Source organism: Corvus hawaiiensis, chromosome 4 (genome assembly GCF_020740725.1).
Source record: "Corvus hawaiiensis isolate bCorHaw1 chromosome 4, bCorHaw1.pri.cur, whole genome shotgun sequence".
Classification (NCBI taxonomy): Eukaryota; Metazoa; Chordata; class Aves; order Passeriformes; family Corvidae; genus Corvus; species Corvus hawaiiensis.
The window spans coordinates 50,883,687-50,903,414 of record NC_063216.1 but is presented as its reverse complement, the minus strand read 5'-3'; positions in this window follow the sequence as shown (position 1 = coordinate 50,903,414).

Here is a 19,728-nt window from a genome sequence, read left to right as displayed (position 1 = left end):
ATGTCATACATCTCTATAAGACCATTTTTCACTTTCTTGAATTAATCATAGGCAGGAGGTGGAACCTGCTTACCATATGTTACTTTTTAATGAATTCTTTCTTTCTGCATGCTACTCTTTGATATGAATTACTTAGTTTGGCTCTTTATTGTGGTTACAGGGTGCTAATGCTCTTCTAGCATGTCATAGGAGTCATTTATATCAGAAGAGTTTAGCTTTGATCATGCTTTTCCTGTTATCCTGGTTGATTACCACTATTTGCATATTACTTGATTCCCCAGGTTTGTGATCTGCCGTTTGGTCTGGTTCCATCCTCTCTTGTCTCTCCAGGTTCCTTGTTTGCTTTTCTCTCCTGCTTGGCTGTGCTTTAGTGTAAGAGGTATTTCAAAACTAGTTAATTTCAAAGGCAAAGGTTTGTTTTACACATTTGCTTTTTTAACATTTGGCAGTTTTAGTTTATTTCATTACAAATGAGTCTTTGATATTCATCAGAGATCCTGTGGTGAATTGTTTGCTATTAAATACCTGGTTGAAATAAGAAGTAAGGTAAAACCACACTGCTTCAAAGAATCAGTGCTGAGAAAATGAGTAAAGCAGTAACTTCAGCATCAAGGTTTTGTCAGGGCCAAGTGTGCTCCCACATGCATTTTCTGGGCGGATGTCATACTTCTGTCTGCATGAAAGTTTGCAGTCAACTTCCAAACTCACACAGTGAGAAGTGCCTAGTTTTTATGCTGTTTGGGACAGTGAAGGTCATTTCAACTATTTGCCTGTGTCTCCCCTGTAGCGCCATACATTCACGACTCTGTTTTGTAATTTCCAGGATGCTCCTCATTATGGTAACTCCCTATGAACCTGCTCGTTGGGTAAATGAGGTGTTGATAAATGGGAATTAAAGTCATATCCAATTATGAATCATAGTGCAAGTTTCTTGCCTGTGCCTGTCATCTTCCTCTAGTGTTGTCCTTATTGCTAAGTGGATTCATCCATTTGGCTTTATTAATAATTCCCAAATTTACTTTTTCTTCTGCTGCATATGCATGTTCTGAGGCTCATGCCTCCTTCTCTTGGATGTTTCACCTCGGATTGGCTGCCATCCCGTATCAAACTCACTACCTCCAGAACTGATTTTTCAAGAGTGCCCTTGAAGTCATCTCTGCTTCCCTCACCTCCAGCGCTGTCAGTGACATGACTTTCTCTCACCTCTTCAGGAGACAAGTTATTAATCTCTGCCACTTATTTTTCCAGATAAGCCAAATTGTCACTGTCTCAATTTCCTGTTGCCTCACCTCTGAGTCTTTTCCTTGGGTCCCATGTTTATATCAAATTCAGAACCCTTGCTTTCAAGTCTCTATATGAATTTTCCACTTTTATAGTTGCCCAAAAGCATTTTTCACACTCCCTTTCCTCCTTCCAGTGGTATTTCTCAATGTGATTACTCATTTAAAATATAGTTGAATCTAATCTTAATGACAGGGGATGGATAAGGTATTCTACAATTTATATGCTTTCCTTAAGCTCACCTGTGGCAGTGAGTATTCAGGAGGATGAAGAGTAAGGTGGAACATTAGCACAGCACCAGCCTTGACCTGCACCCTTTTTCTTTACCTTATGAAAGGGTATTCCAGCTGCTACTACAGCTCAAATCCTCCATAGTGTGAGTGGATTGAGTTTAGTGAGACAGATCCAGTCTAACTGAGAAGTTTACGGTACTCAGGCTCTGCCCTTCCAGAAAGTCATAGGCTGGGATCCGTATGTCCCATAATAGATTTTTATATATCCTGTGCAAGTGAGGGTCATGTCACAACTTCCTCTCCTTATTTTCCTCCACAATACTTGGGTTTTTATGATCTTTATAAAACTGGTTTCTCAGTCCTACACTTTCATCCTACTCAGGTTGTTCCTGAAAGTTTCCATCCAGAGCTGAAAGTAAATGTTCTGCATTAACTGAAGACCTGTGTAAACTTTTGTACTACCAGTTGCCTTAAACCAGTCTGTAATGTGGGTTATTGTTCCCTATTTCTGGGCATCACTCCACATTCTGTGAGTCCTGCAAATCTACAAAGTCTTCTCAAGCCATCAGCATGGTGATGTCTATAATTTCTGTGTGGCCAATCAAGACATTTTACACCACGGTCCCATTTTATTAATTGAGTCAATCTGTTTAGGAGCCAGACCACAAATCCTACTGCTTTCTATGTATCCTTGATGGAAGTAATGAGGACACTGAATCAGTTTTAATTTTCCAGACATGCTTTGTGCATGCATGCACTTTCCCCCATTTTGGGACTGGTCACCACTTAAAACATGATATTATATATGACAGCTGAACTTGTGCATGGCTTTCTAGTTCCTTATAGCTTTATAAGAAAAATAAAGAATACCCAGTGGATTCCACAAAGCTATGTGTGGGAAAAACTTAAATATCTACGTATGTGTATACACACGCACACACACACACACATATATATATATGTACATGTGTGTGTGAGTGTATGCATCTAGCATATACACGTACTATGTATATGTATAGTGTATAAATACAACTATTTTAATTATATCACAGAATATGCTGGGTTAGAAGGGAACCATAAGGTTCATCAAGTCCAGCTCCTGGCCCTGCACAGGACCATCCCCAAGAGTCACACCATGTGCCTGAGAGCATTGTCCAAACACTTCTTGAACTCTGTCAGGCTTGGTGCTGTGACCACTTCCCTGGGGAGCCTGTGCCAGTGCCCAACCACCCTCTGGGGGAAGAACCATTTCCTAATATCCAACCTAAACCTCCCTTGACACAGCTTCAGGCCGTTCCCCTAGGTCCTGTCACTGGTCACCACAGAGAAGAGATCAGTGTCTGCCCCTCCTCTTCCCCTCAGGAGGAAGTTGTAACTGCAACGAGGTCTCCTCTTCCCGGGGCTGAACAGACCAAGCGCCCTCAGCTGCTCCTCAAATGGCTTGCCTTCAAGGCCCTCCACATACACAGAAACACACAGGCCAAGAATTCATCCAGGAATCTTTAAATAATCCTGTATTATGGATGCAAAGTGACACTTTGAAGTACAAAATGCTGGCTTACTTGTTTATAAGTATAAAGTACACACATGAAAGAAAGCATAGAGCCATAAATCCTTTTATTAGAGGGTTTTGCTCTGCTTTTTTTATTTTTGTAATTTTGGAGGCTGTCTCCTGAGCCAGAAGGATATAATTTCTTAATGATACAATAATGTCTTTCTTCAAGCATGAAGTATTCTGTGTTCATTTTGCAGCCTTAGTTCTGCTGGAATCAGGTAGAATAAGGAACCCAGTGCCTTTCTCTTTAGAAGATGCTCACAGCGCACGCAGCAAAGATTGTCATTTTTGCAAGCAATGAGAAATCTTTCAGGTAATATATGTAGGTGTTATCTTTCCTGATGTGGCACTTTTCACATTTTTGTGAGAAACAAAGATAGCTTTTTTATGGAGCCAGAGACTAGGGCTGAGAGTGTAATCTCAGTACCAATCCAAACTGAAAAAGTGATTTACACCTTTGGCTTACCTGAATAAAACATTCTTAATTATTTCTGAAGGTCTGCCTGCAAATTTTTCATTGTTTGCATAACTCTTACATATTATCAAGTGTTTGAAATTTATTTTTTTTTAGCATGCTGAAGGTTTTATATTGGTAGTTGCTTATTCTAATTAAGGTGTGGTCATAAAATTGAAACAAAATTATCAAAATAATTTACTGGTTTGCAAGAAATGTTTACTAGTAGTAAGAGCTGAGAATTTTCCATGCATAATGAATAGAATTCCTTTTCAGAGGAGTTTAGTGAGATACATTTTGAATTTGCAAATATCAAACATACTAACATGAGCCCACATCTTTTTGATGAGAATTAAATGTGCAGCTTTCTTTGAGAAGTAGAGTCTTTATCTTCTCTTCTGGAGAATAGAGTTTTAACAAGTAGGTCCCTGGAGAAAGTGAAATATCTTGGAGGAATCATGAGAAAGTGGGGGAAAAAAGAAAAATGGGGGAAAAAAAAGAAAGAAGGGGGGAAAAGATAAAAAGAAATTGGTGTTGGGTATAAGGAAGATTAAGGACAGCATTCTGACTGGGGACTTCAATTTGCATTGCAAAATCTGTATTCCAGAGAAAACTCGTTAGACTTATCCCCAGATTGAACCAGATTGAAAAATTGTGTTTTCTGGTCTTGAGTGTTTCCCGTAACATAGTATTGTGCAACTGAAACTGCCACAGCCTTCCTGTTTATCATCCCAGGTTTTTGTGAAAAATGCAGCACCAGCCCTTTGCAGGATTGGGTCATGAGAGAGGAAAATTGTTGCTTCATTTCAAGAATTCTACTACTTTTCTTTATATAATCTAATAGTGCGTTATAGCCATGGCATTCCCTGCCAAGTAAGCACAAAAGATTGTCCTTTGCCCACTTTCTGTATTTTTCTGTACCTGGCAAGCAAGAAAAATCCATGAATTTTATTAGTTCTTAATAAATACTCAGCAGTGATATGAAACAGCAGGGGAGATGCAAAAGGAATAATAATTCTATTAAATGAAAAGGAATCAGATTAAGGCAGTTCATTTATGTTCAGGAAGGAGAGGGAATATGCTTACGTATGATAAAAATAAACTGATGAAATTTGTAATATTTATAGAACATTACTCAAAAATCATTTTAATGTGAATAACAAATTGCCTTTAATCTTCTCATCTGAGCCAGGCTTACCTTCAAGTCTGCGCTCTCACCCCATTTCTTTTGTGGGAACTCCTCCCAGTTTCCGCAGGAGGAAGAAGGCAGGGAATTACGGGGTCTCCCACACTTGGGGCTGGAAAGGCATCAGTACAAATGACTTAGTCCCCAGTCTAATTCATTATATTTCTGGAGCTGTAGTAGGGATGCATTTCTAATCAGAATTCTGCTTTAAGGGAGAGCCCCATGCTGCCAGCATGACCCTGAAAAGTCCCAAGGGTCAAACAGCAAAAAACCGCTCTCAGGAGATTGCTTACCTGAGGAGCACTGCATGGCTGCATCAGAGATCTGCTAGACAGAGTGAAAATGTTTACAGTTCATTCGCAGTTTAACAGTAAAGAATAATGTCCCACTCCCTGCCAGGCAGAACCAGATGTTAGCTGTTTCAGTACCAGCATCACTGTTGCATCATTTTTGGGACATAGCTCACTATAAAGTGTCCAATTCACAGCTCTTGCTGGTGGTGCTGTGCTGCAGCAAACCTGTAAGAGGTTGGATATTCCAGATCCACAGCTCACATCATAGCTATTCACCTCTCTTTGCCACTATTTCAGATTCTGATGGTTGGATAATGCTTTACCCCATCTGAAGCCAGCACAGAAATTTGTCATTTTGTACTAAGTTTTCCTCCAAAATGTCTGTCTGCTCTTCCTCTCATCAACACACAGTTGTTATTTCAGCAGGAGAAGGGCTATTTATAGACATTTGGCCACACTTCAGCTCTGTTTTTGTCATTTGGCTTTGGCCAAAACACATTTCAGTGCTGACTGAAAGATGAATGCTCAGAATGGGATAGCTGCTTTCTGCCCTGGCACCAGCTGACCTGGCCTCACTGCTCCCCTCTTCACCACGCCTGGCTCATGCCTGTTCAGCACTGATGCCTGTGCACATCCATGTCACCAACTTTCCTTTAACTCTGTTTTACATGGTAACAGCCTGAAACATGCAAAACCTGGTCTTCCCAAGTCTCATCTGACATATTCAGAACGTTTAATCCCTGTTATAACACTTTTTATAGTGCTTGCATGTTGGATTGTAGACAAGACCAAGAGCATGAAACAATTGTCATCATCACAGGTCCCAGTTAAACCCATGTACTGTTAACTTTATGATCAGAGCTGTTATTTCCTCACCAATGCTTACACAAAGCTGAGATGGGATGGAGGCAAATGTGCTTAGGGGAGTAGTCATTACCAGAGGGATAGAAAAAGAAGAAAAGGAATGAGTTGGACACCGGGATGGAGGAGGAGGAACAGAAGATTTCAGGGCTGCAGTTGGGTTTGGTGCAGCTTATAAGGTGCATTTGGTACCTGCGAAATGTCACAGCTAAACCTTCCCATTGCACAACGCACCTGTGGGTGGTGGCAGAGCACTCCTACTCTCAGGTTAACCTAGTCCATGGATTTTCAGGGAGGTCACCTTCCAGCCTCCATCTTTCTAAAACTCCTTCAATGACTCAAGAGAAATCTTGGCAATGTTTTTTATGATTATGGCATAGTTTATAAAATAAGAATATTTTTTGACTTCCAGAAAATCGTACCAATGCCTCTGGTGTAACACCTGTTCTAAAGCAGGGACTGTCCTCTGCAGCTGGCTACTCCAGCAAAACTGCACTGTCCTCACAGGGGAGATATTGATATGCCCAGCTAAGGCACATGGAAATGGCGTCCACTACAAATTGAGGTAGTATGTTAAATTGGTCTTTTGGCATTGGGATAATAGGCTCCTGAGCAGTGAGGTCAATGACATTTCCCTGTGCTCTAGCAGCTACTGTGGGCTCTGCTTTCCATATCCTAGTGCCTCACTTCAGCTTCCTTATTGTCACATAACTAATGTTCTCTTAGAGGAACAAAAAGATGAGAATTACTCACTTTTCTGTTAAATTACCCTAAGACTGCAAGAGCAATATCTGTGACAAAACCTGAAAATTGTCTATTCATACACAGTTACATTCAGGACCTACCACTGGTTATGTTTAGATGGTAGTTTACCTCTCTCCTCTAATTTCACTTTTTTAATTGCTTTACCTTCTGTCATTAGTCTCTCATGGATCATCATTTGCACATTTCCATGCTGAATTCCCATGGTCTGCAGACAGCTCGCTAAACGGAGGGGTATGGGTCCAGCACCCTGCTGGGCTCTTCCAGTGCCAATGCCTGAAGTTGCCAGGCCTGAGCTCCTGGGAGGCTGTGCAACTACCTGCCTGCTCTGTCTTCAAGTGGGCAGGAATTGCATCAAACAGGGAGGAGATCCCCCTGGACTGTGCTTGCCAGCTGTCCAAAACTCCTTCCAGTTGGGTTGTGTTGCTAACTTAGAGTGCAGAATAAGGTGTGGGAATAGATGGGGGTAACCCATGGCAAGGGCAATTCACTCTTTCATTCAGAGATGAAGAAGACAAAATGCAGAACACAGCATGCTGCCTATATTCGCTCCTAGAATGTATAATTTGTCAAAATAATGTACTTTTAATGCCCAATTAAACTTTCTTACCAGCCTGAGGCACTAGTACTTCTTGTGGTTAATCAAGACCCCTGTTGCCAGGGTAAGCTCTCCTGTACAGCAGCCCCACTCTCCCCCTTCCATGAGGTAGGGACAAAACATCCTGATTTTAAGTCAGTTATTTTTACAGGATATCCCTGGTACTTTCTGGAAGAAAATTGTGAAATACTGAGTGTGTTATGCTATGATTTTGGAGATTATTCAAACATCCTATGGAAAAGCTTTACAGAAAAACCTGTGTCAGTAGCTAATTAAATAATGTGTAGGGAGCAGATATAAATTTGGGTTGTAGTGAGGAAGGAAAAGTTAGAAAAGAGGGTGAAGCAATGCAGCATCACTTTAGTACAGTCTTCTGCAGTCAAACAAAAGCAGTTTTTAGATCCATGTTCAGTAATTTAAATCTGCTGACCTTTAATTCTCACTTAGAATCTATAAAACAATGTGAAATCCATATTTCAGGTAAATATGCGACCTTGTTCCAGAGGAAACTTGGTAAGCTAGAGACTGAGAGGATGTGGCAAGGGATAGTCTGTTAAATAAAGCTATGGTATGAAGGACATTCCCTTTAATACAAATATTTCACCTCTTGATATTTACTGTGCAGGTTGTGGCTGTGAAATCTTTCCCTTTGTGCATGGACATTTTTCGCTGTACCTACTTTCATTTTTTCTGTATATTCTTATTAAAATTCACATCACACCATAGTTCAGTTCTATTGAAAAAAAAAAATCCCACTGTATTCTTTCTCTGATACATTCCTGTGCGCAGTTTTGGTAGCACTTACCTCCACTGATATTGTTAAAGTTTCATAGCAAGCCTTCACACTGTTCTGCTTTTGTGTAATCTTTATAGTAATAGGGCTAATTCAATAATATTCACACTGCCAAGTGAAGAAGCCCATAATGTAAAACTCAATTACCTTTTCCATTCCTTTTCTCAGTTGCTCTTCTGCTGTGCTGTTCTGTCTTTTATCTTCTTCACTGTAAACAGGTAGCTTATTTAAATTTAATAGATACCACTGCCTTCCTCATTTCTTTTCCTTTGAACCTTCTAGACACTCTCATGAGATGTTCATTCACCTTTGTGTAATACCATAGTAATAGCAAAACAGGGGGAAAAAAATTTAATGATTGCATGAAAGCTGCAGTAAATGTCTAATGAACACTTTCTTTATGAAGAATTTTGCTTGGATTCCTAACTGCATTTTGGTAAATTATGCAAATTAAATATTCATTACTTTGTACTTCATTAGTTCACATTTGGAACATTTCTTCTTCTTTATAGCAGCCTGGGGTAAAGGTTTTTTTAATATGGCTTATTCTGTTATTTTTCAGAAAATCTTTAGTTAAAATGTTAGAGGAAAGTTGTATTTATTCCACAACAGCCCAGAATATCCATATATTCTAGAGACTGAGTATTTTCTCCCACAAGAATATTATGTATGTTCACAGATTGTTCAGAGTTCTCATATCAATAACCAAAGTAATCAAATATTTAAACTGATTTTTGCAGTAAGTTTGCTTACTGATCATATCCCCACACAGAAAGCATTACAATTCCATTAGCATGAGCAGTATCTGGCGAATGGGGAAGCACAAAGCATGAGTTCTGCACTGTTGCCTTGCACTGCTCACAGTCAGCGCTGGCCATGACCCTTCAAGCGGGTTTATTTGGTGCAGAAGGCAGGTGCTGCTCACCAGCCTTGAGAAAGTGGAAGGAGTTACAAGGAAGGTGGAAGCTGGGCATCCAGTAGCCCTGGCTCCCCCTTGAAGGAAGGTGGCCATGGGACTGTGTCTGCCCACAAGACCCTGGCCAACACACAGAATTTGCTCTTGCTGCTATTTGAAGCACTGGAAGGATGTTGACTGAATGAAATGTCTTGAAAGGTTTAGTGCTTCTGATTTGCTTTCCTCACATGTCCCTTCACCCTCAGACATGGTAACTGGGGATACAGTCCATCTCCAGAAAGTCTCCTCACAAGCTGTGCAATGCTTTAAAGCAGAAAAGCATTTTCTGGTTGTTTATGGGCAGCAAGCCATGTCAAACTTTGTTGTTCAGACTTGAAACTAGGGAGGCTGGCAATTCCAGCTGAATTTCAGATGCACAGCAGGGTGAGGATTCATTAAAATAAAATCTTAAAAGAGCTTGGGTCTAGCTTGTTGGTTTTCACTGAGCACACAGTGGATAGATGTAAAGGAGAGATCCCTGATCTGGTGATTAGTAACTACACAGAGTGAAACAATTTGGTCTGTAAGTCAGCTGTCATATTGCTCCTTGCCAGAAGAAATATTCTTTTAATTCTCTTTCCAAGTAGTCCTAGGCAATAGGATGTGTTTGTATGAGTGGTGGGATGAGGTGAGTGTGTTGGCCTATCCATACTCAGTAAGGCGGCAGAATGCTGAGCTGCAAGTTGGATGCTCCAGACTCAATATAAGGTCAAGTGTAAAGCCAAGCCATTGTGGTTTGGGGAGAATATGAATCCAGAGTTGAAAATCATGGTTCATGTGATTTCACTGAGCTTACACAGGGAACCCATGGAAGAGCCATGAATAATTAATGTCTTATTATTACTTGTCTTCTCCATCAATAACAATTTTTGTCTGTTCTGCCAAAATGCTGTGTTTATTTAAAGTGTGATGCTTTTAGTCGCTGCAATAGGATGCAGTAATAACACAGTAAACCTGTGTTTAAATGAGTTTGTGGCTGCTTGAGGTCCTTATCCTTCCCCAGCCAGCAGGTATTGTGCACATTTTGGCAAGCCAGCTATTCTTGTTGTGCCTCTGGCAGTGTAAGTGGAAAACTGGGGAGAGAATAGGACACTGCTCAAAAGAAACAGGTGCATATGTACTGGGTTAATAAATCAGAAACAGGCAAACATTAAATGTGAACAGTGTCCAGCTCTCTGTGTGCCTGCATTTTTCTGCATACTAATTTTCCCATTTTTTGTGAGAACTGCATCAAACACAGATCAAGTTCTACCTCAGAGACTGCATGAAAATCAAATCACTTTTGGATCTTGTTTTATTTGCTGGAAGCAGGCATCTCCAGACTATGTTTAGAGCTTCTAGGGGATATAATGGAAGAGGTACACATCAAGGTAAGATGCCTTATTACCAGTCACTTTCTTAACAGGTAGGTGTTTTAGCAGCAATAAATAAGCATCACTCAAAAAGTTTAAGGCAATAGCCAAGAATGGATCAGAAGAGCTGCATACTTGGTCTTTGAATGTTTCATTAAGCATGGTTCACCTGATAGTTATTTCCAGTTTAGCTGGACAGATTGCTGTGTTAGGAGCCAGCCCACTAGAGCCATGTAGTCCAAAGTTTCTTTAGCTTCTTGCAAAAGGCTTCTTTAAAAATGTGCTGCTGCATTGTTTGCATCCTGTCGCATTGTACACACACACGCTGATCTGAAGCCCAGGCAGAGAGCTCCCTCACCAGTCAGAGGATTCAGTTCCTCCTTTCCTGTGTCCTCTGCTTGAATGGACTGTAGCACTGGCTTGTTACTGGTTGCCTTTCCCTAGAATTTTCACCCTCAGAACCAATGTCTATTTTCTCATTCACTAACTAACTTCAGTGCAACTCTCTCCAAAATATGTCCATATTAGTCCCCAGTTAAAAAAAAAAGTGTTCTCTATCAGTTTTCATTTGCACACATCTGTGTGTGCTTATTGAGGTGAGGATTCTGGCACACATTATCCTCTGATCTGTGTCCAAGTTTGCATCTCAACAGACCTACATAGTTTGTTCTGATTCAGCGGTTGTGGATTAATTTCCAGGCATGTAATGCAATATTTAAGGGATTCTGGTCCCTTCGGTGGTGTCAACAATGCTGACCATATGGAAGTACTCTGGAATTACAGTTTTCTACTTCAGGAATGTATGACAAAAGCAACATAGGCACAGGCACACATATACACACCAGAGACTTAAAACATGCTTCTTAACTGAGCTCTTCTAGTGACTGAAGAGCATTGCTTCTCTCTTACTTCAGCCACCCCTTCCACCCAAGGTCTCTCATATAATCAGTCCTGAGGAGTCCTGGCCAAGCTCTCTTGAGGGTATTTGAGAAGGACATTCACCTGAAGTGAAATGTCTCACTTTATATCCACTGGTGCCACAGGATTCATCAACATCATGGTATGTTGAACACAGACAGACTTCCCCAATGAAGCAGTGACTAGTTAGGAACTTTTTCTAAATAAAAGTGACCAAACGCCACTTATGGAGATGGATTCTCTTGTGGAAGTAAGAGGATTGTATGTTTAATGCAAGAAACATGCAGAAATATGCTTCTAAACAGCGAGCAAATTAAAAGGGTCCCAATCTATAAATAAAAATATCTGATGACACAAACATTAACATACAAAATTAACATCTTCTGCAAGGCACTTACACAGCTTGAAGCACAACTCAGGATGGTTAATGAACCTTTGTGTATATTATCCAACAAGAAGACCTGTGTCATCAAATAGTTTTATTGGTAGTTGAGATTACCTACACTCTAAAATGCAGCTGTAACTGAGAGCTCAAGTTGTGATTTCTATTGCATTGTCTCGAAGTAAAATAAAATCTTAAAACAATCTAATACTGCAGTTACATCTAATCCCAACCATGCAGAGCCATATGAATTCTGTGCTTACTTCACTATGCTTTTAACATGTTTGAAATTATGTGGCTAGGATAGACCTTGAACTTCATGACTGTTCAGAGAAGATGGGAATAACGACATGGTACCATGAGCTGGAAGGGTTTCACTGTATTTGTTCTTAAGTGTCCTTGCATTGCTAATCATTGAATAAATAAATAAATAAATAAATATCATCAATAATGCAGAGCCATTTCAGAAACAGCAGAAAAGGAATGAGCTGGTTTATAGCCATCCCATTGGAGACATCTCATTTAACAATTTCACTGAAAAAGAGCAAAGCAGCCTGAATCCCTGCATTCCTTGTAGAATGTTAATGGTTTCTTGTTCTGTTTCAGGTAGTTTTCAGACTCCAGTAACAATCAGCTTTGTTACACTGTGTGGGAAATGGGAAGAAGATAGGAGAGAAAAAATTCACCTACAACAGCACCCAGGGCAAATGTTATTCAGGGAAGTCACAGAGTTGGAATAGGAGATAGATGAAAAAGGAAAAGGAAAAGGAAGAGGAAAAGGAAAAGAATCCCACATGATTAAATCATCTAAAAAGGACCTGTGATATTTGATGTTGGGCGGTGCAGGAAGATAAAAAATAGAGACAGAGGGGTGGAGCCCAAAAAGAACATAGGATTGGCAACAGTCTGAGTCTCTTAGCCCAGGCTAAGTTCCCACCTGATGCTGGCAGGTCTTACCTCCCCACAGGCAACCAAAACCATGTGGCTGAGTCCTACTGGCACTCAGGACATACAAAACACTGTGTAGGGACCTGCCTAACTTGTCTGATAGGTGTGCAAAAAGCAGGGTGCCTCTTAACCCTGGCCTTCTCTGAAGTGCAGATGCTTCGGAGTGGACATCAGGGAAATGACTCTGGGCTCTGACGAGCCTTCTCTTCGAACATGCACCTATGCCAGCCTTGTCCTACAAACCCCAGGAGAAGGAAATTGTCATCTTTTCTTATGCAATAGCTTAGCTCTTGGACCCACCCAGAGGAAAAGTGTGAGATCAAATTGCAATTTCTCTGCTGCTCAAATTTTCATAACTCCCAAGCCATGTTCTAACACGTACAGTGGCAGAAGTGTCCAGAGTACCACTTCTCAGAGAGGAGGATGCCTGAGCCTCCTGTCAATGCTTGCAGGGCATTGCAAGACCTTGTATCCACTGGATGAGGAGCAGAAACGGGACGTGAGGGGTCTGGCTGTCCCTTTGCCTCTGCTGCCAGTGCACAGTTGAGCATGCCACACCAAAAGAACAGCCAACAGCAGTCATTTCCCCGTGTTGACATTAGCAGCAAAGGTGTGAGCTGCTCAGCACTTTAAAATTGCATGAAAGTAAAAGTTTAAGGAACTGAATACAGGATTACTGCTGTCTCACTGTATTATACAGCTCTCTAACACATGCATAATGGAAATGCAGATACTAATCTGCAAAGCTGTAAATACAGTACTGCAATTACTATGTCTTTCTGTACTCACAGTTCTCAGGAAAAGATCTCAGTGCTTTAAGGTTGAATTTTACTTTGTTTCCTGAGCCTATGACAACTAGTTAAATATTAACTCTTCAATTATACTGTTACAGACACAGAGAAGAGCAAACAAAACATAGTACTTATTTTTCTACTTTTGCAAGCCCTTCTGACTAGGAGTCTTGTAAAGTAAAGATGGATTTTCCCATTTTGGTAATTTCTCTGCTGTAAAAATTTCTCAAAGGCATAAATTAGATGAGGCCAGGGAATGATTTGTAATATCTTTTCCTAGAAACAATAGATGAGTCCCTCACGCAGAGTGCATCTAACATGATATTATAGAGATCTTGCAGAGACACCAAACGCAGACAATATTCAGCATTAATTCAGTGTCCATTTCGATTTGTTGCAGTTGGGCAGGAAATGAGGTTTGAGTGACAACTTTATTTACTAAGTCATAGGCCACTGAAACTTTTATGAAATGATGCAACATCCATGCAAAACAGTGGCGCTTTTCATTAATAAGGCTTGATAAGATACAATGAAAATATAAGTAATTTTCATTAGCTACTTGTCAATAAAAGGCATGAAAAATAAATTATATTAAAACCCTGCTCTGCATAATTCTGCCTTTGTGTTTGCACAAGAAACCTTATCCCAATACCTTTTAATAATATGGAACACTTACTGCAGAATTTGTTGTTTTATCCAAATATGCTGGAAATGCTAATTGTTCTCTTCATTTTGTCTTCAGCCAAAGCTTCCATTTGTGATTTAGAGCATTATCTTCCCCAGTATTCTTACATCAGTGGAGTCTGTGAAATACCTGGCAGTGCTGTGGACACTACTTTAACCAAACATGCATTTTCAGATGCAGACTCTCAACTGCTTTCAGAAAAGATGGTACGTGTGCAGCAGCTTGTGTCCCATGCAAGGACATTCATGTTGTACCTAATGCTGAATTAAAACCAGGAGAAGGAGTCAGAGATAAAAAAGGTGAGAAGAGTGCACAGCCCCAGGGCACTATAATGAATATCATTCTCATGGAAGATGTCATTACTGCTGGCATTTGAGATTGAAAACAGGAAAAGTTGTAATAAACCTCTCTCATAATAATAGTAATAACAATGCTTTAGAATAATTTTTAAATTAACCTTATTAGTGAACTCTTTTAGGTTTAGTCTTTCCCTGGCTCCAAGCAGAGGAATTCTTTAGAGGGCTAACACCAGCTATGCATTTCCTCCTCTTCTGACAGCTTTCCTTGAACTCTACACAGAAATCAATTTACCTCTTCAATATTCATACAGGTGTCAGCTTCTACATAGAAGTATTCCTTTAAACAAAAGCCAATTAAAGGACTGGCAAACTGTTATCAGAAAAGAAAGCTGCAGTGTCCAAAGCACTGAAAACCAGAGCCAACTACAGAGAAAAAAAAGCCTGTTTTCTTTTTCCAGTTTAAAAGCAGACCTATCCTGGTGCAAGATTCTTCTAAGTGACATGGGACTAAATGAAGACACCATAGTTAAATATAGAAGAATAATAATTTTCCTTGGCTTTCTGTAGTAGCACACAAATATCTGTGAGTAATGCCACAGTGAGCAGGGCAGTTTATAAAACCCAAACAACTGTCACACATAGGTTATAAGGTCATTTCTCACACATAAGATAAACTGGAAATCCATCCTATGCATGGAATCTGAGAAAATGTTATGAAGTTTACCACAAAATAAAAAATGAGTTTCAGATGTTATTTTATTTCTCAAGGGCATTTTGCTAAACATATGAGTACACTCTCACAGCTTACCCACAAAAAAAAAAAAAAAAAAAAAAGAAGAAAGAAATCAGTATCACAGGGATTTAAAAGATGACGTGTTCTTTAATTGCATGGTATATTATTTTTGATTATATATACAATGAAAATGTACAATTATGCAATGATGCAGCTTATGGTGTATTTCACTGATTTTTCCTGATTGTGTTCAAAATACTGTAGGTAAATTTTATTATTGCCTCATGGAAGATAAAACTGAAATATGGAGTTCAAGGTCAAAGGCCATAATGATTTATCTCTGATACCTTAAATGAAGCAGCCAAATCCAAGCCCAGTGCAGTAAGTGGGTAGCTGGGCTTCAAGTATAATGTTCTTCTGCAGCTCAGCGTGTGGCTGCTGCCTTCTTTGCCTTTTGAGCTCAGCAGAGGCTGTAGATGTTCAGCATCTCTGAAAACCAACATTTCCTGATTCACCCTTTAGGCAATGAAATTCAAGCCTCTTGTCTTAAATTAGATTCCTAAGATTTTCTGGGGGAATGACTGAACAAGTCAGGAGAGGCAAGCCCACTGCTTTAGCCACTGACCAAGGGGATGCAGAACAGCCAGGTGGGTCCCTTGGTATGAGTTTTCCCAGGGGCTGCCCCCACTTCCAGAGACCTACATCATAATGGCACTGCCCTGCTGGTGGCTGCCACCATCCAACTGAACATATGAAGTCAATTTTTCACCAAACACCTTGGCTTCCTATTTACACTTGACTCCCATGCCAAGTGTTGCCTCTATTCATGATAAAGGAAAATGTAGCCTGGGGCCTGAATGTCTGGGATTCCACCTTTTACCTCATGCTTACCCATGGCAACTGGGGTCATGCAGAGTGCTGGCACTAGCAATTCTCATATTTCAGTGGCTTCTCTGCAAAAGAAGCCCCTGTGTATTTAGAGGCAACCTAAATTCAGATGCTTTTCCAGAACAGGGGATGTGGGATGTTTCCTTTTTCTGAGATGGGGAGGGGGAGTTGGCAGGGATCTCTACTCCAATCATCTTTCCATCTTTTGCCCTTGAAAGATCTTTGTGCATTTTATTAAATTGTCAAAGTAAGTCAATAGAGCACCTTTGTTTGATCTAAAAATAGATAAAATAAAACTTGCTTTTGAAGAGGCTATCAGAACTCCAGCCAAACATAGATCTGAGCCTGAATAGTATTTGGCTTGAAGTTTTGCAGCACTGATTTGAATCTTCTCAGAGGTGAGAGAGGGAAACCCTCTTAACGCACAGCACTTGTTCTGCATCTGGAGCAACCAGGCTGCCTCTGGTGCAGCACTGCTGGTCTCTCCTCCCTGTGTTCCCCACAGAGGGTCACTGCGAGCCCTGCTGCTCTACCACACTTTGCTGTAGCGCCATCCTGACTTTGCAGTGCAGAATTCAATAAAGGAAAAGAGAAAGACTGACGGGCGGACCAGACTCCCTAAAAATGGTAACTGAGGGAGGGAGGAGCCCTCAGCTGCACTGCCCATAAATTCCGGGTCATCCAGATGCAAATGGAAGACAGATGTCCACAGGAGAGACAATTCCCTCGTAGGATGAGAAAGAACAATGTGACAGGACTTCCCAAGCATTCTGTCAGTGTGCCATGTATATCTTTAGGAGTGCAAGCAATAGAAAGAGACGGGTGCAAAAGCGGGTTAAAGCATGAAGGGACAGAGACCCATCTCTGCAATTCCCTTGGCCCCACACCTTGCCACAGCTGCTCTGGTCTCCACACCACTGATACCTGTAAAACCCTGGAGTGGAAATCAAAGCATGAGTAACAGGACTTGTTCAGCACTATATTGTTTCAGACACCCACATAAAATGAATGAATGATTGCCAGGATCAGTGAAGAGATCTTGCCATGGTCTCCATGACCAACAGGGCAGAGCAGGAATTTCCTGTGCCCTTGGGCACTCCCATTTTGATTAAACATCTGAGAAATTTCCCAAAAAACTATTACACTCAACCAATATGACATTGCTTCAACTAATGAAATTCTTTTAACATCCAACATCCTTTGAATTGTGGATTAGAGAGGGCAGGTTAGTTCAGATACTGAACTACATTTTAAATTACATAATTATCTAGTAATATCACTGTATATATTAGAACACCTATTTTCAGTGGAAAACCTCACTGTTCTTGAAATTCTATTTTAAAAACTGTAAGAACTGATTATTTTAGTATTTTGAAATATTTTGAAAGCTTAAACAAGCTTTCAGGCTTGTTAATGTCATTCAAAGTAAATTGCATATTCTTTAACATAGGGAAATAAATGAATACACCATGTAATTGTTACTGACATCTAAAACTCTTGAGAATAAAGTAGGCAAAAGCATAACTGCTCATGTGACTGTATTTATTGCTGGATTGTGGACATTTTATTAGTAAAATATTTTTCTATCATGTGGAATGTATATATTTCATGATATAAAACATTTTCTAAAGGAAATTTTATGAAGGCAAATAATTAATAAGTTATCCAGTCTTGATTCTCCTTGTTTAGGTTTCCAAAAATCTTACCTTGGGTTTTTGTTACTGTATTAACTGTTCACATATTTAATATTTTTATTTTATTTTTCTTTTGTGGCAATTAAAATGTTGTGGCTTACTGGAATGTGGTAGATATTATACTGATAAGACACTGCCAGATGTTTTCCCAAAAACTCTCACACAAAAATCTAATATGTAAAATTCTTTTTATATTGTGGCCTATCACAGTTACATTTACAAATGCATTTTAGTCCAAGTCCCCCACAACTAGTCTTACATTTGAAACTACTAGGTTATATCATTGACTGAGGTACTGTTTTTCTGTGAAACTTAAATGTGTTGGACTAACTTTTTGGAGTAAAATCTTAAAAGGTCTGAGGATTATGGGATTAGGTTTGGGTTAGGTTTTTGTTTATTTGTTTGGGAGTGGGGTGTTCTAAAAAAAGGAAAACAAACAGAGACAAGACAATAAAGCTGAGCTCAGTTTTTGCAGGTGCAGTGGGTATGGACATAAAAGGCCATTTCCCATCCCATTTATATTACAGAATCACAGAATGGGTCAGGTTGGAAGGGACCACAGTTGGACTTCTGGTCCAACCTCTCTGCTCAAGCAGGGTTGTCCTGGAGCACATTGCACAGGGTTGTGTCCAGGCAGTTCTTGAATATCTTCAGTGAGGAAGACTCCACAGCCTCTCTGATCCAGTGCTCTCTGATCCAGTGCTCAGTCACCTGCACAGTAAAGAAGTTCTTCCTCGTATTCAGGTGGAACTTCCTGTGCATCAGTCTCTGCCTATTGCCTAATAAGTCTAATAAGACTGCCACAGGCAAAAAAAAAAAAAAAGTGAGATTTATCCTAAAATCATTATATGTGCATGTAAATTTCAAGAACTTTTAGGATGAGATAAGATAGAAGAATATTTGGGACTATGCCTTATTTTTCAGCTGTGTCCATTCAGAAGAACTGTAGAGAAAAGGCTAGGAATCGAATGGCAGATCTGACAACTCTTTTGGGGAAGCTCCCTGATGAGGTGAAGGAAAAGGAAGAGGAAAACTCTTAGATGTTCAAATCAAAGGGATTTTCTGCCTGAAAAAAAAGTAAATGTGAGCATACAGATTATTTTAATGAATTCAAATGGATAAAACATTCAATGCAAGCAGACCTGATTTGATTATGAGATCATTGAATTCAAACCCTTTTGGCCCTTACGTTAAATGAACCACAAAGAAAAAGCAGTACCTTTTCCTTAATTACAGTTACAGCATAACTTGAACACAATTTTTTTGTAGGATAGTGTCAGTTACAACTTGCTGCACACAAAAAAGTATTCTCTAAAAATAAGAATGCAAGCCTGTATCAGGGAGTTGTACAGCTCACAACTTGGCTGTCAGCCTAGACCTAATCCATAGATATATCCAATTCTTCTCATGGGAAAGTATTTTATGTCAAGTCAAATTTTGTCTGGCCTTGTACAAGGATAAAAGTACAATGCAGGAAGCGCTGTACTTAAAATTTAATTTCTTTCATGGAGCTAGATAAAAGACTACTGCACCAATAAACAGCACTTCCCAGCTGTCTTGGACACTGTAAGACAACCTCATGCACTAGATTGTTCCTGGACTTTCAGTCAGAGCAGTGTCTCTCCAAGTCCTTGAAGACTGCAGAAAGCATGCACCATGAATGTTTATTTTAACAATGAATAAACATCTGGGGTTGAGGAAATAAAGGAATGAAGAACAAAAGAGTCATCAGAACAATAAGGTAATGAAGACATGATAAAATAGATAAAAACCTGTAAACAGGAAACAGGCAAATTCTCATATTAAAACCACTTTAGCAAAATCAGTAGCACAATGATCTGTTTATCACAGGAACACAGCTATGAAGCCTTTGTAGAACACTCACCAGCTGAAATTCAAGGGACATCTCATCATTGGTTCAGCTCCACAACATGGAATTTGCTAGCATTGTGAGAGATGTGTTCAACAAATATACATTCCTTCCTTTCCTCCGCCCAAATTGCCTGTGTCCAAAGTCCAAGTCACTCCATTGTGGACTGTCACTGAGGGGTGTTTGAGAAATGTCTT